We start from the raw sequence: 23016 nt of genomic DNA, 5'->3' as shown, positions 1-23016 counted from the left end.
ATAATCAATGTAAAGAAATAGAAAAAATAATAGGTTAAAAATACAAGAGATTTCTTTAAGAAACAGACGTCAAGGAAATATTTCATGTGAAAATAGGCATCATTAAAGACCACAAATGGCAGGGACTTTTAAGTAGAAGAAATTAAGAAGAGATGGTAAGAATATACAGAACAATTATATGGGGAAGATCTTAACATCATCGATAACTACAATGGTGTGGCTACTTATTTAGAACCAGATATACTGGAGAATAAAGTCAAGTGGACTTTAGGAAGTATGCTAACAATAAGGCTAGTGGAGGTGATGGAGTTCCAGCTGAACCATTTCAAGAAACGCAACAGTGCTTCCTAGATTAGAAAAGACGCGGTTTTGTCCCAATGCTAAAGAAGGGCAATGCCAAGAAATTTGCACACTATTGAATAATCATACTCATTTTACATGCCAGCCAAGGTTATGCTTAAGATTCTGTAAGCCGGGTTTCAGTAATATGTGAACTAAGAATTGACAGAAGAGTTGTTTTGATTTTCAAAAGGAATTAGTAGAAACCAAATTGCCAACCTTCATTGAGTTATAGAGAAAGGTAGGGAATTCCAGGAAAAATAAAAACAAAATCCAAATCAAACATCTACTTTTGCTTCACTGACTATACTAAAGTCACTTGACTATGTGGATCACAATAAAATGTGTTAAGTCCTCAAAGAAATGGAAGTACTAGATCATCTATCTTGTCTCCTGAAGAGACTTGTATGTGGTACAAGTAGCAACAGTTAGAATCAAACAGAGAAGTGATTAATTTAAGATTAGAAAAGGAGTATTAACTTATATGTAAGAGTATATTATATGAATTGCCATGTTGGATTAATCAAAAGCCAGAATCAGGAGAAATTATCAACAATCTCAGATATGCATATACTTTTCTGATCGTAGAAAATAAAGAAGAATTAAGAAGCCTCTAGATGAGGATGAAAGAGAAGTGAGGGTGTGAAAGCTGGCTTGCAGTTTAACATTAACAACAACAACAACAACAACTAAGATCTTGGCAAATTGTCCCATCACTTCTGGCAAATAGAAGCAGAAGAAATAGAAACAATGTTACATTTCATATTCGGGTGCTCAAAGATGCAGAGGGTGGCTGCAACCATATGAAATTAAAACCTTAACTCCTGTAATAAATCTAGACAGCATACTAAAAAGCAGAGACATCACCTGGCCAACAAAAGTCTATGTAGTAAAAGCTTATGGTTTTTCCAGTAGCAATATATGGTTATTAAGAATTAGACCGTAAGAGAAGCTGAGTGCTACAGAATCAATACTTTCTAATTGTGGTGCTGGAGAACACTTTTTGAGAGATCCTTGGACAACAAGGAGATCAAATCTGTCAATATTTGAAGGAATAATTCAGACTATTAATTGGAAGGTCAAATACTGAAGCTGAAGCTTAAATACTTTTGCCGTACTGAGAAGACAGGACTCACTGGAAAAAAAAAAACCCTGATGTTGAGAAAGACTGAAGGCAAAAAGAGAAGAAAACAGTAGATGGACAGTGTCATGGAAGCATTGAACATGAGCTTGAACAGACTTCAGGATATTGAGAATAGAAGGATCTAGTATGCTATGGCTCATAGGGTCATAAAGAGTAGAATACAACTGAATGACTGAACAACCATCTATTCTATGCACAGTGAGGAAAAGTACAAGACACAGGGCTGTTCCAAAGGAGTTCATAATCCAATTGGGAGAGACATAAATATGTTTAAAGTTAAATAACAATTCAAGAGATAAATGATAGTTCTAGGAAACAATATAAAAAAACATCACAAGATCATAGGTGATATTTAGTGATAAAGATTTGGATTTGAGCCTTGGATCTAAGGGAAAATAAGGGAATAATAATAATAATAAGCATTTTATTTAATTGGGATAGATATAGGTCTTATTTCCATATATAACTTAAAAGTATAGTTAGTGCACACTAGCATGTATAAATTCAGAAAACTCAACTTTGCCTTTTGAAAGCAATATCTAAATGGAGACTCCAAGGATAAATTTCCAGAATCTATCTTAATGCTTGATTGGTAAAACTTCAGTTTCCAGAACATTTTTTTTTCAATTTAATGTTTCTTTTTTTTATTTTACTCCCATTTTGAGTTCTCATAATTTTATGGAGGCCAACAGAGTGTAGACCTTGGCAGTTTTACTAAGATGAAAATGCTTTATAAGATTGGTAGAATAAACATTTATTAAATGTCTATTATGTTCCATGTACTCTATTATATGATCTTTTCAAATATCTCATTCTGTCTTTATAATGGCACTATCAGGTAGGTGCTGTTATGATCTTTGTTTTACAGTTGAGGAAATTGAGGCAGACAGAGGTTGTGATTTCACCAATGTCACATGGCTAGGAACTATCTCATGCTGGATTTGAATTCAAGTTTTCCTGACTTTAGCCTCAGCATTCTGTGTCATTTAGCTGTGTGACAAATTCCCTTAGAGCCTAATTTTTCTTATCTGTAAAATAGAGTAAGGTTGGATCATTTACAAAATGATATCCTTTTTAGTTTTAACATTTTAGAATTCCCCAATGAATGCTCTAGAAAAGGAATGCAAAGAAAGTAGATCACTCACTATAGATTGGAAAAGCTTTACATAGGAGAAAGGAAAAAATATATGTCCATATTCAAAAAGAGTTAAATTTACAAATTCAAATGGTTAAGAAAATGCCCAAGCTAGGAAAGAATGTGGTTTATTTTTAGGTGACCACACTTATAGCAACACAACTGGTCCAAAGGAAAGATCTGATTTAGCCCTGCATGGTTTAAGGAACCCAGTTGTTGTTATTCTAGCAGCAGTTATCATGCATCAGACCTAAAGAATCTTTTAGCTGGGCTAGTTTTATGCACAGGAATATAATAGTCCATAGAATCATGAAATTTTAGAATTAGAAGGAAGTTCAGGAACAAGTCCAACCCCTTCATTTTACAAATGGAGAAACAGGCATTTTGCCGAAGGTCACTTAGCAATCTTGTTTTTTAGGGATTTTGCTAAATTTTCTTGAAAAACCATTATTACCTAGGTTGGGAAAGAAAGACAGTCCTCTTTAGATAAGAGATTTAAATCATCCCCAGACTACATCATGCCATTTAGGTGAAAAATGGAAAATTAAATTTTGTTCATGAAATAGATGATTTTCTATAAGAATTTCTCACAATAACTCTATTCTTCTGCCAAGATTAGAGATATATGAGGCTATGACAAATGTCAAAAAAAAAAAAAAAAAAAAAGATCCACTCAGTAATTAATTGTAGACAACAGTTAGGGCCAGCCCTAAGAAAAAAATGTGACAGAGTTTTATAGTAACAGGATTCAAAGAGGAGCTTAGAGATTATCTAGTTTAATCCCTTCATTTTATAGATGAGGAAGTGAAGATCAAGTAAGTTAAAATGATTAGCTTGCTCAAGATCATAGGTCTCCTGCCTCTGCAGATGTAATGGAAAAAATGTTAGATAACTAAAAATAATAGCTAATAGCTAACATTTATTTAGCACTTGCTGTGGACCAGGCATTATGCTGAGAACTTTACAATTATTAGATTCTCATAACAACGTTGGTAGATAGATGCTGTTATTATCCCCATTATAAAGATGAGGAAACTGAAGGAGGATAAGTAACTTAGCCAGAGCCTCACAGCCAGTGAATCTGGGATCAGATTTGCACTGGTCTTCTTGACTCTAAAATGCTCCTGGTAACCAGAAGGCACCATGCTTAAACTCAAATGGTGGATCATAACTGTGGGTATTTGAATGAGATTTTGTTGTTTGTTTTTTGGTTGGGAAAGTCCACAAAAGATAAACACTGAGGACTCCACCATAGGGAAGCTCAGTCAAAGACTTGTGCTATGAGAAACCATTATAAAGTTAGCATTAATGAATTTTATTCTAATAAAAATGATAGGCTAGGATTATCTACCTTTGAAGGCCCAGTAATGTCTAACTTAATATTGACAGGACTTTAATAAACACAAAAAACTTAAAATGTTTATACTTCGGTTCGCTGATGTGAATATAAGCTGGAGTGATTAATTAGCCTTTTTTGTAGGATGTGTGTTATGAGTGGGTTCTATTAGTCTGTTTTCTATAAATCAATATATGCCCTTAATCTTTTTTTTTTTTTCCAAATAAGTGAGTTCCTAAGACATAAGAATAAATCTGGCTTGATCACTTTATGCAGTTAAAATTGTTAAGTCTGTGAATGCTTTTTCAATGTATTTAAAGAATACCAGAAAGTTGTCTTAATCATTGTATAAAAAGATTATATGTATCTTGTGTAGAAAGCTGAAAGGGAACAAGTCATATTAGAAAGTAGTAGAGCTGGGGCTCTAAGTTTTTCTTTCAATTTCACAGGTCTTACATTTTTGTTAGAGGAAATTAATTCATGACACAAAAATAGTCTTTAGGGAGAATGAAACAACGATAGGTTTTTTTTTAATTGCTCACAATTACTTAGTTTCTCTCTTAAACTGATCAGTATCAGTATATATCAGTAATGGATTAGTATATTAATCAATAATCAGTTCCACTAGGGAACTTGTCTTTTCCATTATTAATTGTTAAAACCCCTTTCCTTGCTAACTATATATGTTCTTACAAATCTATTTTATCCTCTTCATTTTATCTGTAATCTCTTTTCATTTTATATCTATTGCCAATTTCTCTCCTCAATATTATTTGTTACCTACATCAATATATCTTCATTAAATACTTTAGTCTCCATGGAGAAGAATAATTTTCGAAGATCAAAATTTGATAGCTGTAAGAAATACTTGATAAAGTGGACAGTTTTGTGTGTGTGTGGTGGTTTTTTTTCTGGCTCGAGTAGTGGTAGTGTGTATTATAGTGTAGGAAATATGCTTTTCTGGCAACAATCTATCTTTGCCCTATGCCCCAACTCCCTGTTAAATTCCCTTTTCCCCCTTCCAAGCTCCTTTTCTATAATCCCCCATATATCTAGAATCCATGCTTTAAACTTTCTAGGCTAGAAGCATCCAGTCTCCTGGTTTGCAGCTTGTTTGTGAGATCAGAGGGAAGAAGAAACCAATTACATTTGAGCAAAATCCTGCCACCTTTCCTTATAAAACAGTAGGTTCTCTTTAAGACCTCTGAGCTGCCTGATGGGTAGAATAACCATTAACCAGGAATCCTGCTTACTTAATTGTCAAGAGCTGTATCATGACTTAGGTACTTCTGTACCTCCCACTTAGCTTGAAGCCCATCATACCTAGATCTCTCCTGTCATATCCTTGATTATATTCACATATCATCAAAGATTATGAGCTAAAAAGGCCATTTAATTCAATGGCCTCATATTATAAGAAATTGAGGCCTAGGAAGGTTAAGTGATTTCCTCTGGCATCACATAGGTAGATAGTATCTGAAACAAGATTTGAACCCAAGTCCAACTATCAAAGATCTCTTTTCACTGTATTTCTCAATCACACTTTGAAGTATTATCTACTGCTAGTTTGCTGTGGGTATTGCCCTAGCTTGGAGAGGGGATGTCAATTGTTTCCCCAGCTTTAGGGGGGTGTTATTGCTCTAATGTTCTTTCCCTGTTGATTCTGTATCCTCTTTGGTGTTCCCTTTGGCCTCTCTAGTTAAGCTATATGATTTCTAAATTAAAGAGCCTATCTTTAGTCAGGAAGTCCAATGTCTGACCCTGGATAAGCCATTTAATTTCTTGTGCTCTGGACTATAGGTGTCAAACATGGGGTTTTTGATTGTTATTTGAGATTAAAATGTATTTGAGAAATAATTTAACAAAACAGAAAAACAGCGGAACATAGATAATGTTAATGTGGTTTTTGTTAATGATATGTGGTTTTTAAAGTCAATTTACAGGCATCAGGGATCTTGATGTACAATTTGGTAGCCCAGTTTCCATTTGAATTTGATATCAATGTTCTAGGCAACTCTTTAAGACTATTTGTTGCAGAGCCAAGTGCCAAAGCTCTAAATTTTTTCATGTAGGAGTTTCTCTTTATCAATGAAATTATAGGGCGATTTCCTATTCTTATCCTATTGTTTCAATCAATCATTGACTAGATCATCTGCTCTTATGTAAGACCTTCCTTTCAAGACCTGGCAGTAGAGTCCTGGTAGGGCAGAAAAAAAAAACCAAAACACAAAAAATAAAACTATTGACTATGTAATCACTAACAGTGACTCATATTTACATAATACTTTTAAAGAATTTTATAATGCTTCACATTTCTCAAAAGCAGGGAGTGCAAATATTTCCATTCTACAGATGGGGAAATTCAAGCTCAGAAAGGTTAGATGGTTCAAATACTTCAGAGTATGATGCCAGAGCCGATGCCTGAATATTCATCTCCTGATTCAAAAGTCAAGTGTACTGTTTCTACTCTTCTATAGTAAAATACATCCTTAATTAGGGAAATAGAAGTGGGAAATTTTAAAAGGTTTAAACTTACTTTATTTGGGGTACTTGGACCTTTGGCTTATGAAGAAGAGAAACTAATTCTTTCTAAAAAAAAAATAAAGAAAAAATTGGACAGATATAAATGAAATGGACTTGTCTTCTTTCTAGTCATTGCTCTTGACTTGTACTGACTTAATTTTGTCCATTTAAAAACATTTTGGCAGAATAATCATAGTGCCTACACTATAACAAAACATTACAGACTGTCCCTCAGACAAATTCATGTACATTTTTCAGTATCAATCTCACTTCTATTCTTTCTTCTCTTTGTTTTCTTAATAGATCAAGAATCTCTTCTCTTTTCTTGGCCTGTGAAGGAAAACAAAACAAAATAATGAATATATTTACATGTCGTTCTTTTGACTTATGAATATGGCACCCACTTTCATATTTAGGTTCTGAAAATTTGGTTTTCACCAATAGCTCGATTTTTACAAGAGTACATTTACTTAAAACAGGATATAAGAGTAGTATTAACAAGTAATAAAAATCAATGAATGATTATTTTTACTGCCCATTTCTCAAATTAGAACCTCTCAGACTTCTAGAAAAGATAGGTATTTTAGTCTTCTCAGTTCTGCTTTCACAGCATTAATTTATCAGTCTCATAATGGAAATAGTAGAAAAGCAGGTTTGTAAGCCTATTCTCTTTTATCAATGTCCACACATTTTCAATTGCTGTGTTTTACTTGGCTTCTACATCTGGTTTCCAAGGAGAGAACATGTCACCCCCTACAAAAATGACAGCAGCTTTAGGGACTCTTCCACAAGCTGGAGTTTATTAGCAGGTAGCAATATTACTCTTACTAGATTCTGGGTAGAAGGGCATAAAAAAAAAGGAGGGGCAGTTTATACTTTGCTGTGAAAGACTGATTACAAAATTTCATGAAATTAATGAGATGCAGGAAGATACAAGCAAGACACTCTAATGAAAAAGAAAATAAATATGGAAACAGAAAACTCCTGTACAGGTACATTTGAGCTCTGCTTCTGCAAAGAAGTGGTATATTCCCTCCTAAGTACTTTTTTTTTGCTGAGGTAATTGGGGTTAAGTGACTTGCCAGGGTTATATAGCTAGGAAGTGTTAAGGCTAAGGTTAGATTTGAACTCAGGTCCTCCTGACTTCAGGGCTGATGCTCTCTCTATCCATTCCATCACCTTGCTACTCCTGCCTCCTAAGTTCTGAGAAATAATAGATGCCAATAGCTTCCCAATTACAATTCCTAATGTGAGAATTGTTACAAATTGTCGATATATTGCAGATTTAGTACTGGGATAAAAATGCCTTTCTAATTTGAGATTACTGGGTTTTATTACTGGTAAAATTGCTGATGACTTCATGATATAGTTGCATAAGGAATATTGAGAGAATGGACTCACAAATCTAATTTCCTATTTTACTAGCTAGAATTGTTGAACTGATAAAATAGCATGGGAAGGAGAACTAAGATGACTATATTCTCTGGAATTTAGGGAGGCTTTAATTTGGGAATGGTTGCCAAGAATATTTGCTTAATTCTTACTTGGTTCTATACCTGCCATTTTATTTTAGGTAACTGCATTATCACATGATAATCAAATTCTAGATGATCTAGTAGAAGTTTGGTCAGGGGAGAAAATGGGGGTTTATGAGTAGAAACTGAATAGATAGTACAGACAAAAACTAGAATAGGGCATTATACTATTAAATTATTTCTGCTTGATTTTCCATTATTTTCCAAAGAATATTAGTTCCCTTTAAACTAGAAAATTGAAGAATCTCCCCTAACTCTCATACCATGTGGTAGAAATTAATTTACTCTTTTTCATGATGATTCACATTTTTAAGCCAAAGTACAAACAATCTGCAAAAAAATTTAGAACATACTTTCACATCAAGGACAGTAAAACTATCACACTTGACTATAACATCAGTCACAGAGACATTTATAACAAGGAAGAAATGGCATTTAACAGATAGGGAAAGCCGTTCCATTAGATCGAATGTAGATAGAAGAGATCCATGTTGAAGGTGGCACAATTATAGGAGAGTAATTCTGTAGGAGATCATATCATCATTCAATTGACTATGAAATTCTTGGATTTCAGTGTTTGTTTTGATTATGAAAAATTATTTGATTCACTGAGAAGTATTTATTAAGGGCTTACTGTGCCAGATACTGTCCCAAAGTGCTAGGAATTAGATTAAAATACAACCCTTTACCTCAGGAGCTCACATTATAATTGTGATAGTCGTGGGAGAAAAACACGGAAAATAAATGGTAAAGACAAGGTATATATGGTATGAATGGATAGTAATATCAAAGTTTGGCTTTAGGCTTAAGTTTTTAAGAAATCCAAGGAGGTCATGTGTCAGACATGAGGAGATACAGCATTTCAGGGAGCATTTCAATTCAGGGAGTCAGCCAGTGGAAAGGCACAGATTTGGAGAATGGACTACTATATATAAAGGATAGCAAGTAGGTTAGTATAGCAGGATCTCAGAGTATGTAGAGAGGAATAAAATATAATTTCATAATAAAATAAAATATAACCTATAACCTAGTAGGAAGGAGTCAAGTTATAAAAATTTTTATATGGCAAACAGAGGATTTCATATTTTATTCTGAAGTAATAGGAAGCCACTTGAAATCATCCTGAAGGGAAGAGTGACATTGACTTTTAGTTTAGGAAAAATCACTTTATAATGGATTGCTAGATGGAGGTTGGCTGGAATGAAGAGAGAATTGAGGCATGGAGACCAATCGGAAGGTTACTACAATAGTCCAGCAATGAAGGATGATAAAGGTTTGCAACTGAGTAACAGCTATGTATCTGGATAAAGAAAGGGACATACATGGGAGATGTTGTGAAGGCAGAAACAAGACTTGACAACTGATTGGATGTTTGGAATGAGAGAGGACTTGAGGATAACATTAAGGTTGCAAACATGGGTAACTGGGAAGATGGGTGATGAATTGGACAGTAATAGGACAGGTAGGAAGCAAGGTTGGTTTTGTTTTTGAGGAAGAGTTAATGAGTTCTCTTTTGGACATGGTGAAGGTGACTTGTTTATGGCACACCCAGTTTGACATGTATGGTTGCTTTTCTTTGATCTTGAAGACAAAAATGATATGTTAAGAGTTGAGTTTCAGTGTATCCGATGTGGCTGATCAGATCAATACAAGCTAAGAATGCTCTGCCACAGGTCAGACATGAATAGTCCATATGAACATTTGGGGTAGATTCTCTAATTTTGTGCATCTCACATTTCTTCTGGGCTAATTCTACTTTGCTCACATAGTATAGCATCTTCTCTGATGAGAGAATGCAATGCTGGGTTTTTCTGTGCCAGTGTCTCCAATGTCATATAATCTTTTTTATCTTTAAAAGACTTGAGAATGTCCTTGTATTGCTTTTTCTGACCACCTTATTATGAGTTCTTGCTCTGTCTGGGTTTGACAAGTGTAAAAGACAGGTGGTGATATAAGATCAGCATTTAGAGATTAGGGCTGGATATGTAACCGATCCGAGAATTATTTGATAGATATAACTGAGCTAATGAGATCACTAAAAAGGGAAAGAAGACACAAGACATACTTTTGGGGAATACCCATGGTAGCTATTACCTGGATAAAGATACAAGAAAACAGAAGTAAAATAGAGTAGGTGACAGTAGTGTCACAAAAACCTGGAATGGAGAGAATGTTTAGGAGAACAAATTGATCAAAAGTGTCAAAGTTATAAGGAATTGAAGAAGGATGAGGATTGAGTAAAATCTTTTGGATTTGGCAATTTAAAGATTGATAAATTTGGAGAGGCTGGTTCCCTCAAATGATATGAACAAAAGTCAGATTTCAGAGGATTTCAAAGCCATCAAAGGAGAAGGTGGGAAGGGATAGGATTGAAGGGAACATGGTTTTTATATGAGATGGAGCAAAGGAGCAAATAGTTGGGAGAAGACATTTGAATGATGTAAGATGAGATGGCCTTGACTAAAAGCCAATGTCACTCTTCCCTTCATGATGATTTCAATTTGATTGAATTAATGACCTTAATTTTTCTTTTTTTTTTTTTTTTTTTTTTTTTTTAGTCAAGAATGAGTTGAATTCCTCAGATAAAGAGGGTCAAGGGAGAGTGTGCTGTGGGAGGCTAGAGGAGAAATGAAAGGTCTGGAGTAACTGCTGTGGCAAGTGGTATAGTAAATTAATAAGAGAGGTGTAAAACTAATTGCATTGTTGGAAGTCCGGATTCAATGAAGTTGTGATAATGTAAAAAAATCTGTAGTGGACTCAACCAGCACAGCTTCATGACTTTTTCCAGCTCCATAATCACAAGGATATGAGCAAGAAAGGAATGTAGTGGGGATAATTCAAGGTTGAAGTTTAACAAGGTATGATTGTTAATAAGACAAAGGGCAAAGGCTTCCCTCTGGATGCTTTTTTTTTTTTTTTTTATGGACATGACATTGTCCTAATTGCACCAAGTACCAAAGAGACAGTACACCATGGTGAAATGGATCCAGAATTAAGCAGCAGGAGGAAAGCATGCTAGTTTGCCTTCAGGAAACTTGAATTTTCTCCCTTTTGCCCCCTCTTCCTTTTTTCCTCCTCTTTGAGAAAGCCAACAATTTGATACAGATTATACATGTGCAGTCATGTAATGTTGTGCCACAGTTCTATTTTATTGTCCTGACTCAGTTTCCCTAATTGTCCTGACTCAGTTTCCTTGAATTGTTCTCTCAATTCCTAATTGTTCTGCTCAATCCTGCAATACCATCCCTCCCTCCTAATCACCACGATCCAGATAAAAAGATCTTTTATCTTAGATATCATCAAAATGTTGGGTGTCTCTCCCCATTCTGTAATCCCAATTTATCAGAATGTCTAATACCTCCCCTCACCCTGTCAGAATCGCATTGATAGTCCCATTTCCACTATGCTCTGACTTTGCCCCTGTCTCGGTTTACCCCTGTAGCTGAGCCACCTGCATATATATGTCATTGAGAACTCACATTGGTTGCTGGATGCTTTGGACATCAGTCCTGGGGGCAGCATGCCCCCAGCACAATCTCTCCCTTTCAAATAAAATATTAAAAACTCATCTCTATTTTGCCTCAGTTTCTCTGGAGTTACATTTAAACATGTTTCAATGTTAGTTATATTGTGGGAAAAAAAACAAAAAACAAACCTTGAGAAAAATAAAAAGTATACTTCAATCTGCATTCAGATTCCAACATTTTTTTCTCTAGAAATGGATAGCATTTTTCATCCTAAATGCTTCAAAATTGTTTTGGATCCCTGTGTTGCTGAGAAGAGCTAATTTACTCACAGTTGATCATCATACAATTTTGCTGTTACTATGTGCAATGTTCTGTTTCTGTTCATTTCTCTTTGCATCAATTCATGTAAACTTTTCCAGTTTTCTGAGAGCATCCTTCTCATTGCTTATAATCCAATAGTATTATATCACAATCATGTAAAACTTAATCAACAATGGAAATTTCCTAGATTTTAAATTCTTTGCCCCAACTAAAAAAGTGCTGCTATATTTTTGTACAAATAGATCCTCTTTTTGTTTTTATCTCTTTGATATACAGACCTAGTAGTGGTAGTATTGCTTTTATAGCCTTTTGGGCCTAGTTCCAAATACTCTACAGAATAGCTGAATCAGGATACCACTTCACCAACAATACATTATAGTATGTCTCCCCACCAACATCTCCCTCCAACATTTGTCATTTTCCTTTTTATTACTCTGATAAGTGTGGCAAGATGGCTCGGAGTTATTTTAAGTTGTAATTTAGAGCATTTTAAAAAATATGACTATAGATAGCTTTAATTATTTGAAAACTGCCTTTTCATTGCCTTTGACCATTTATCATTTGAGGAATGGCTCATTTCAATAAATTTGATCAGTTTAGTCTTGTGGTCCCACCCTCTGTGGAGGTTGTCAAGTCAGAAATCCAAGTTATGTCAAGCCCCTGAGGCCCCCTCTGTGGAGGTTGTGGGCAGCCCCACCTTCCTATGTCCAACTAAGAAATCCGTTATATCCTCCAGGTTAAATTTCCCGTATAAATCTGCTTATGGCCCATGCCATTGTTATGCCACAGTTCTCTTTTATTGTCCTGCCTCAGTTTCCCTAATTATCCTGACTCAGTACTGCCTCAGTTTCCCTGCTTCTCAGTTCTGCAAAACCTCCCCTTCCTACTTCCTATTTATCAGAATACTTGATAAGGATAAAAGATCTTATGTTTTAGAATATCAGAATGCCTCTTCCCATCCCAAGCTATTGGAATGTTAGGTACAGTCTTATCAAGATGCCTCTCCCCATGTTTGGGGTGCCTCCCCCTGATTATGTCATCTCATCTCCGGTGGCTCAACCAACCTAGTCAGTGTCTCATTCTGCTCTAATACCCTGACCCCACCCCTGCCTCAGTCTACTCTCTGCGTCTGAGCCACGTGTATATATGTCATTGAGAGAACTCAATGAATTCTTGGAGACCATAGTCTCATTCAGCCCTGGGCCAAACATGGATCCAATTGATACAAGTATATCTCTCCACCTAATAAACTATTAAATACTCTCTAATCTCTATCTTGCTCAGTTTCTCCGGTATTATACCATCTCTGCTGAACTCTCTGAGTCAGTTCACCATGACACTCAGCCTCATGGTGTCTTTCCCTTCAGTCCTCATAATGGACTTAGTCAAGAAAAGGACTTAGCAAAGATTACCATAAATAAGCATTTCTTTTAGGAAACACAGCCTTGGAGTTTCCCAGATGTAAAGACATGAACTCAAGAGGGAAAATCAAAGAGCTAGATGGAATGCACCTAGCATACCCCAAACTTATCTGAAGATAGTCTGGGAAAGCTGACCTCCCTTTTGTATGCAATTATGACTGATAAAAGTTTACATTATATATTATTTTATGGTAATAAGACAAGCTGGGAAAGCTAAGTTCCCATCAAGACTGTTTCAAAGGTTGCTGTGACTGTCTTTAAAGATGCTAATTAGATTGGAGAAAGAATGGATGAATTAACAATAGACTAACTTCATTTTATTCTATAGGAACAAGATTTGGGTTTCTTATTGATAGAAGAAGATAGTATAAACTTTCTAGGTCTTAATAGATTTAATGGTAGCTAAAGATGGTTCTGGATGACCTTGGGGGAAAAGTAAGGCAGGTGACCTTGCCCAGCCTTCTCTCGCTTATATCATGGCATCCCTCCCTAAATCATGGTCCTCTTTCAAAATGAAAGACAACAACTGTTATGCCCCAGTTCTCTTTTATTGTCCTGAGTCAGTTTTCTTAATTATCCTGATTCAGTTTTCCCAATTGTTCTGCTTCAGTTTATAATTGTTCTGCTCAATCCTGCAAAACCACCCCTCCCTCTTCATCAGAATATTTGATAAAGATAAAAAAATCTTGTATTTTAGAACATCAGAATGCCTCTCCCCATCCCAAGCTATCAGAATATCAGATACTGTCTTATCAAGGTACTTCTCCCCATCTCTGGGATGCCTCTTCCTATCTCCGGGATGCCTCCCCCCATTATGTTATCTTTAGTGGCTCTCCCCACCCTATCAGAATACCATTCCTGCTCTCAGCACCCTGACTTCGCCCCTGCCTCGATTGGTTACCCCCTGATTCTGAGCCACCTGTATATATGTCACTGAGAACTCACATTGTTTGCTGCATTCTTGAAGACAATAGTCTCATTCAACCCTGGGACCAAACTATGGATTCATTCCCAGTAAATCTCTCCCTTTTAAATAAATTAATTATTAAAATACTCTCTAATCTCTATTTTGCCTCAGTTTCTCTGGCATCACACAACAATCTCTATGATTAGAAATAGGAGCTGCCCCAATGGGGACCTAGCTGGAACTGGCAGTTGGGCAATATTACCCTTTTTTTGCTTTGTTTTTTCTTCCCTTCCCTTCCCTAGGTCCACACAAGGTATTCATATCCTTACTTGCTGGTGCTCTTGAAGAAGGGACCCCAAAATTCTAAAAACTTCTTGAAGGAGAAAATCTTCAACAACTCTTGCTTCAGCGAGGGACTCCACCCGAGGGAAACAAAACAGTTTCATTCTGTTATCTAGAATTCCAACAAATTCCAGCTCGAGCTGAAACCCAGCTAGTAGATGAGCCAATTTGGGACTCATCTGCTGCCAGAAGGGGGTTCCCTAAAACTCCCTGCCTTTGTGCCAAATCCCAAGGGAGTGCAGGGGAGCCAAACCTCTCCATTTGGTTCCCTGAACCCTGAACCCTGAATCTGCCATTAGATCTTATCATTTAACTTCCTGACCACCAGAAACTGTAATCTCATTTTGGTTCCCTAAATCTAGACCTTATCATTTGGTTATCTACTAAAGGGAACCTCCAAACCTAAACCCATATTTTTGGTTCCCATACCGGGAGCCCCCAAAACTAGACTTCACCTCATCATTCTGACCAAAGGAATGTAATTTTTTTGATTTCTGAAACCTTGCATGATATTTTCAGACCTGGCTTAAATTAAAATTACTCTGACTCTTAACTGACCACTAAGAGGTCCTATGCCAAATCCCATTTGGTCATTGTTTAGGGTCCAGATTGGCTCTGAATAAATGTAAATGTAAATTCTTTCCATTTTGATCAGAAAGGAATGTATTCTCCCCAAACTTTTTTTTTTTTTTTTTTTTTTTGACTAGGTAAAAGAGACCTTTCTTTGCCTCATTTCTTACTTATCCTTAATCACTCTTTGGAGTCTTTGTCTCAATCAAATTGAGACCTGTTGAAGACCTTACCTTAAAAAGGCCAAGGTCTCCCACTGCATCCAGGGCCAACTCTAGACTTTCTGTTCTATATCCAGATGGCTTTGGAGGAGAAAGTGAGACTGGTTGATTTTACATAGCGCACTCTCATTTAAAAACCCAATTCACTTAAGCATCATTTCCCCCTCATGTCAGGGTCCTCTTTGAGAACAAAGAACAAACAATAAAGTAAAACAAACCCATACAATCCCCATTTAATTCTGGCGATAAATCTCTCTGAACTGAGACAGACTTCTCCAAAAAAAAAATAACCATTTCTGAGGCCTATAACTTGACATTTGCACCTACTAAAAAGATTACTTTCTACTCTCAAGTCCTCTGAGAACCCAGGATATTACAATATATTCTCATGTAATGGACAATTACATATAACCCATTAAAAATTGGAAAAAGTATATATACATATTACTTTTTCCCTCACTTTTCTTTTACTTCCACTTAATATGTCATTTACATGGCTCTCTTCAACAATGAGATGAACCAAATTAGTTCCAATTTATTCAATAATGAAGAGAACCAACTATACCCAGTGAAAGAACTATGGGAAATCAGTATGAACCACAACATAACATTTCCACTCCCTCTGTTTTTGTCCACTTGCATTTTTTATTTCCTTCTTTTTTTACCTTATATCTAAGTCCAATTTTCTGCAGCAAAAAAAACTATATACATATGGATATGTATACATATATTGCATTTAACATATGCTTTAACATATTTAACATGTATGGGTCTACTTGCCATCTAGGAGGGGTGGGGGGAAGGAGGGGAAAAGTTGGAACAGAAGATTCTGCAAGGGTCAATGCTGAAAAATTATCCATGCATATATCTTGTAAATACAGACTATTAAAAAAAACCTCAATTCAATTGAACTATAATAGGCTCCATGTAGCATGAATAAAATCTTATATTAAATGAATAAGATTCTCTTGAAAAAAAAAAAGAATGTCATTTAAAGGTTTGTATGTTTTAATTTTTTAGATGTTATTTAAAAAAAAAACTTTTGATTATGAGACTCCAAAGAGGAAATAGAATTATCTATATGAAAAATCAGAATGTTAATCTATTCCAATGTTTAATCTGCCCCATTCTCAAACTGGTTTCAATGAATCAGTCAGTAATTCTTTTTTTTCCCCTAATTGAAATAACAGAGCCCAAGAGCTTTGATGTAATCTCTAGCATGTCAAATGATTGAATTAAGATTTACACAGATTGATTTGTAGCCCACAATTGCAACTTGTCCTTTCTTACAACTTTCATAATTTTTCTCTCTCAATGGTTATCTACACAATGCCAAACATCCATACATTTTTCCCCCAACTTCAGTTCTTTTTACAGTTATGATTACTTCAAGAAGCCAGTTACTTCAATAATGGAATAAAATTCTCTAGAAATACTTATGTCAAATGCAATTTGACTTATTCTTGGATATGAAAACGAAATAACAGGTTTTAAAATTATGGACAATAATAGTGTTTATGAAAAAATGCTCCAGAATGTTTATGTTGTGCCACAGTTTTCTTTACAATTGACTTGAATTTCAGACACATAGCCCTGCTTGTTCCTTCCACTGTAATTTTCATAAAAAGGGCAATACCTTTCTTCCCTTGGATTATTTATGACAGTTATACCGACTGAAATAGTTCTAAAAACAGAGTGAGATAGTGTCTGCACCATTTGGCTTATTGTTTCTACACAACCTGGGAGTTTAAGGACCCAAGTATTAGGGTGAATTGAGCAAATTCTGAAAACCTGATTGTTCCCTCAAATGAATTAGAATTCATTGAGTATAGGGTAATCCTTCAATATCAAGACCTGAAATATGGAGTCAAATATGAAAATGTGGTGGTGGTGGTGGTGGGGAAAATGGGTTAGAATACATGAAATTTCATTTAAGAGATTCCAATAATTATCAAGAGTTTTGAGGAAAAAAAAAACCCCAAAACAAACCACCACCATAAATTCAAGGGAGAAAGCTGACTAGAGAATTCGTGGATTTGTTAACTGATTAAATGACTCAGGTATGATAAGTAGGTAGCAGATGGAGTATATGAATTTTCTCTATCAGTTTATGACTCAGGTATGATAAGTAGGTAGCAGATGGACTATATGAATTTTCTCTATCAGTTTTTACTAAGCAGCCTTAATCAACAAATACCAACAATTCAATGGGTATTAGAAGATGAAAAAGAATTTAGGAATAGAATAGAAAAGCTCCTATTTCTTTGATGGTATTTACATGTGTTATTTTTAATATATGTTTAAAGGTATTTTAGTATTATAAAACTATAATGATATGATTTTGAAAGACTATTCCCCCTTAGCCTCAAGTCATCAACAAGAACTTAGGTTTATAGGCATATATGATAAATCAAGAGGAAGCTAAGATAATGTTCAACTTTGCTCTGCATTTGATGTGAAAGCTGGAGACATTTCTAAGATGAAACCTTAGAACAATGGTGTCAACTCAAAAAAAAGGTATGACAAATTGACAAGATATCCACTGGCCATATATTGACTTAGAAAACCACATACTAATATTACATTTTAATTTGATTCTGGCTCATGGCCCAAAAGGCAGTGAAGATTTTATTTTGAAACAGCAGTCAATAAACAAGCATTTATCAGATACCTACTATTGTGCCAGACACTGTGCTAGGTACTGGAGGTAAAGGACAAAAACAAAAGTCTTCACTTTCTAAGAATTTATAATTAAATCAGGAAAATTGCATGTCATTAGCTATTATAAAGTCTTTTTAAGTGGGGAGAACAATAGCAAATGAGGGGATGGGAATTAAGAAACAAGGTAGGAAGATGATGGTACTTGAGCTTTTATTTTTAAAGAAACAAGAAATTCTAGAGGGAAGGACAAAGTATTTCAGATATAGGACCAGCCTATACAAAGGCTATACAAAGATAGGAGATAAGAGTCTTGTGAGTGGGGAACATGAAGATGACCAGAGTGGTAGGATCATAGATGGCAGGAAGTGGAGCAATGTGAGGGTTGAAGATAATGCTGATGTTGCAAGGAAATCCTAGGGAAGGAAGAATGTTGACTTCTGAGAAGTGAGTTTTGGGGAAAAGGCAATGCTGTCTTGGATGTTGAGTTTAAGATATCCATTTTTAAGTATCCAAAAGGCAAAAATGATGCATGACATTCAGTAAGAGCTAGGAAAGTGGGACATACTATATGTTATTCAGTCAGTGTCTACTTTGGTAGTTATATCATCATTAGAAATGGCCAATTTTAATTTTTTGTTTGGAGACAGCATGATACAGTAGTAAAGAATTCTGGATTTGGAGTCATAGGAGCTAGATTCCAATATGATACTTTTATGATTCAGCATATTAGACTCTGGTCCTCAGTTTCCCCAACTATAAATGAAAGGTTTTGGACTAGCTGACATCTGAGGTGTCTCTTCCAGTTCTAAAATTATGACACTAGGAAAATGCTAGGTTAGAATAAAAAATGAAGCTGCCCTTTGCTGAAAGGAGGAACACTAGTCTTAAGTAGCTTTTGAATATATATTCTGGTAAACAGAAAAGAGAGAAGCTGATTGAGAGAAGAGAAAGGGTAAAGCACAAAAGCGCCAATATACTATGTCTTTCTGAGTTCTGGGCTAATGCAGAGTGCTGGGAGGTTTATAACCCCCAGGTTGACCAATCGTTGACAAATACTTTGGTGAGAGAAGAGTACAAAGTGGTCCCTGGCCCTATGTAGGCCACTTAAGTTTCAGCAGTGAAAATGGCAGAAGGGTAGCAAAAGGTAAGTGGGGTAGGGAGCCTGCATTTTTAGATCACCTATAACTATTGCCTTAATTGTTGGTCTGCTAAGGTAAAGACTTTAAAGTCTATTCTTTACCCCTCTGTAAAGAATGGACAAAACAATGCCAGAAGATCTGACAATCTTAGAATTGAAAAAGGAGTTACAAACCACTTAAATGAATGCTTCATAGGTTTTCCTTATAAACACAAATAAAGAAGTTGGTGGAATTAGTGTAACCATTATGTCCAAAGGTAACAAGAAATATAATTTCATGGGAGAGGTATATAGTTACCTTATATTTTAGAGTAAGAATTTTTTTTTAAAGACTGGCAAGAAAAATAATTGCAGCATTATTTATCAATATCCATTGCAGAGGTTGAGGTATAGAAAAATTCTATGAAGAACTTTATAAGAAAACTCCAAATTAAATCAATGCACACTTTGATATTGGTTAACTTCAATGCCAAGGTGGACAAAGACAACTATAGCAAAAGATTTAAAAAAAATACAATCCAAGAGAAAAGGTCAAAGAGCACACAGAAACCTTTTAACTAGGAATAAATTTTCATTTTCCAGTCACATCTCTTTGTGACTTCATTTGGAATTATCTTGGCAAAAATATTGGTTTGTTATTTCCTTCTCTAGTTCATTTTACAGATGAAACTAAGGACAACAGCTTAACTGACTTGTCCAGGATCGCATAGCTAATAAGTGTCTGAGTCTGTATTTGAACTCAGCTCACTTGCCATCTATCCACTATGCCACCTAGCTGCCATGAAGTTTGAAAAAAAATTATCTAAAAGTAAACAATTATCAAAGTGATGCTCCCAAAATATCACTCTCCTCAATACACTGATTTCCTAATATAACTAGGTCCAAAAATATGCTATCATTAAAAGCCCTTTATATTAATCTGTCCTGAACCTATACTTCTAACCTTTTAATATACTTTTCCCTTTTCTGTGGTCTAAAGCTCAAACTAGTGGTCTTATTGTTCTTCAAACACCATACTCCCATCCCTGTGCCTTTGCTCTGGCTGGGCCTCTATCTAGAATAGTATTTTCCCCTAATATGTGTTTCTTAGAATCCCATGTTTACTTTTAAGACTCAGTTTAAATGCTGCTTTCTACATGAAGCTTTTTCCTGATCTCCCATGTCCTATGAATAGATGAAAAGGCATTTATGAAGCATTTACCATAAGCCTTAATCTATGATAGCTAGATTTAGAAAATTTTATTTTGCAGACTTGCCATATTTTGTTTTAATTCCTGGTGTCTTTCCTTCCAAAGTTACATTGTATATATCTCATATACTTATATCTATGTCCACATTGTCTTACCCATTCAAATTTAAGCTCCTTGAGAGCAGGGACTGGTTTTTTTTTTTTTGTTGTTGTTGTTGTTGTTGATAGCTTCAGGAGGTAAAGGGTTATTTCTTCATTATTTTCAAATTGATAGTGACAACTTGTTCTGTGATGGTAACTTGTTCTGAATGACAGAGAATGGGATTCCTTTACTAATGATACTACTACTAGTATAATTCATGGACAAAGTGAAATCTGAGCTGTTTAATGATGAATAGAATTTTTTGTTGATCAACATAAATTAGAAGTTAGAAGGAAAGCAGGGATTCGGGAATGAATAATGATGTTCACAGGAGAATGAAGAAAGTGCTCTTTTTTTGAGCGTTTGGAATGAATGTTGGAGAATAGTGAGAAGTATATTTAAATACAGAGGATAAGGCAAAATTTTGAAAAGCCTTAGAAGTCATAAGAGTTTGAGTACACTACTATACTAATCAGGGAACCCAAAAAAGGTAGATTTTGGTCACAGAAGAGATAGAATGAAAATAAAAACTTAAGGAAAATTAGTCTAGCATCAGTGCAACATGCATTATTATTAGGCCTTATTAGAAGGCCTAAGGTCATATAAACCAGCAACAGGTCTTATTCATCTTGCACTGATTCTAATTTTCCTTGTAGGAGAGTTCAGATAAAAAATGCCAAAAACTATGGATAAATAGAAGCTGTGCTAATAATAAAAATGGAGAGGAAAGGAAAAATATGTTTTTTTTAAGGAGAAAAACATTAAGAAAGTAGTTTTTGGAAACAATAATCATAGAATTATATAATCAATCATAGGATTGGAAGGGATGTGTCTCCCTGTAATTTCTACCATAATAATTTTAACACTCTAGAATAATAGAAAAAATTATGTTAACAGAAGCAAACCTACAGAATTGAGAGCAAGTATATTCCGTTTCAGGTCAATAAATGGAACAGATGATTTGCCCAATGTTGAGAAGTAAATGAACCTAGTAGTCAATGTTTGATAAAGCCAATGACCTCAAGTTGCTGGGTAAGGATTCATTATTCACCAAAAACTACTGGGAAAACTAGACAACAGTTTGGAAGACATTAACACTGCATGCCATGTACCAAAATAAAATCCAAATGTATAAACAGCTTAGGAAAAAATAATTACACCATAAATAAGAGCAAAGAAGAAAATACTTTATGTTATTCATGGATTTATGAAGAAATCTGTATTTAAGATTCAATATAAAAAGTTCATGATAGGAGGATTAGAGAGAATCATAAGAAGAAAACAGGTTAACTTACCTGATGAACATCAAGAAATGCTACGAAATATAAAGGCTTTGTGTTTATTCTAGAAAGTAATTTTGACTATAAAAAAGTAAGTTTTCATAGGCCTAATTTTGTTTTTCTTCAGCATTCTATTCACTTAAGCTGCAAAGTGAAATCTGGTCTGTTGAATGATGAGTAGAATTTTGCTGATCAACATAAATTAGAAGTTAGAAGGAAAGCAGGGATTCAGTAATGAATAATGATGTTCACAGGAGAATGAGGAAAGTGATCTGCATAAGAGCAGAGATAGATTCTCCAAAATTATAGGCTGTTGTAATCAAGACATAGCTTTTTTTTTTTTTTGTATATTTGAATTAGAATAGTATAATAATCCAATAAGCAAGAAATGTAAGATACAATTTTATAAGAGGAAATTCTTTAATACTGCAGATGAAGAATCTGTACAAAGATATGTCTAGGGGGAAAAGGATAAAAATGGTTCCAAAAATTTAAAATATTTATTCACATAGGAAAAAAAAACATTGTACAGTTGATTAACCTTTTCACTTTTCATTTATTTGGCCAGTCTACAGTTAATCCAAAAATATTTACTAATTGATCTGAAATTTCATGACATGGGCATTCCCTCTGCATATTCCTTCCAGTGATGCAAGATCAAAACCTATTTGTGTTTCATGGACTTTTGTAGACTAAAATATTACCACTTTGAAGCCTTTCCATCTTGGTGAAACCTGCAGAATATATATATATATATATCCTGGCATTGTCTTCAAGAACTTGGGGTGAAAAGAGATTCTATTAAGTATAATTTAATGAATTCTAAATATTCCTGTCAAGGACACCATCCTTCCAGGCTTGCAATCTAGTCATCCTCTACTCCTTATACAGGATCAAGAGTAAAGCCCTAAGAGTTGTCAAAGAGATCTTCCTAAATTCATTTTACCCTATTGCTCAATAAATTCCAGCAGCTCCCTGTTCTCTCCAGGATTAAAGAATAAAATCCTGTTTAGCTTTTCAAGCTCTTCACCTCTTCCTTTTCTACCTCTCAAATTTTACATTTGACATTCTTTTAGGAACTTTCCAATATATTTGCTACAAACTTCCTTGCTATTTTGCTTTCACATAAGAGGTACTTATCTCCCCACATCTCATTGCTCTATGCATTTTTCACTTCCCCTATATATGGCTCTTCTCATTTCTGTCTTCTGGTATCTCTGCCATCCTTCATACCTCATCTTAATCCTACCTTCTGCAAAAGGTCTTTTCCTATTCCTCTCAATGTTTGTGCTTTTCTTCTGAGACTGTCTCTATAACATATTCTGTATATATTTTACATGTACAT

At 35.0% G+C, this 23016-nt stretch overlaps 1 protein-coding gene across 9 annotated transcripts in view; it reads right to left on the bottom strand.

The window, feature by feature from the left end:
- Positions 1-6726: 6726 nt before the first annotated feature.
- C3H11orf88 (chromosome 3 C11orf88 homolog) overlaps positions 6727-23016 on the bottom strand; it is a 37812-nt gene continuing 21522 nt past the window's right edge. For 8 of the 9 annotated variants that reach the window (XM_031961150.1, XM_031961149.1, XM_031961151.1 and 5 more), the window contains one exon: positions 6727-6807. The gene's annotated coding sequence lies outside the window, so the exon portion shown is untranslated. Of the gene's footprint in view, positions 6808-14278; positions 15343-23016 lie in introns of those variants that run through there. The other variant, XM_031961153.1, reaches the window with a different exon arrangement.

This window comes from Sarcophilus harrisii, chromosome 3, assembly GCF_902635505.1.
Source record: "Sarcophilus harrisii chromosome 3, mSarHar1.11, whole genome shotgun sequence".
Lineage (NCBI taxonomy): Eukaryota > Metazoa > Chordata > Mammalia > Dasyuromorphia > Dasyuridae > Sarcophilus > Sarcophilus harrisii.
Note: the sequence above shows the minus strand (reverse complement) of the source record. Positions and strands in the feature narration are given on the sequence as shown.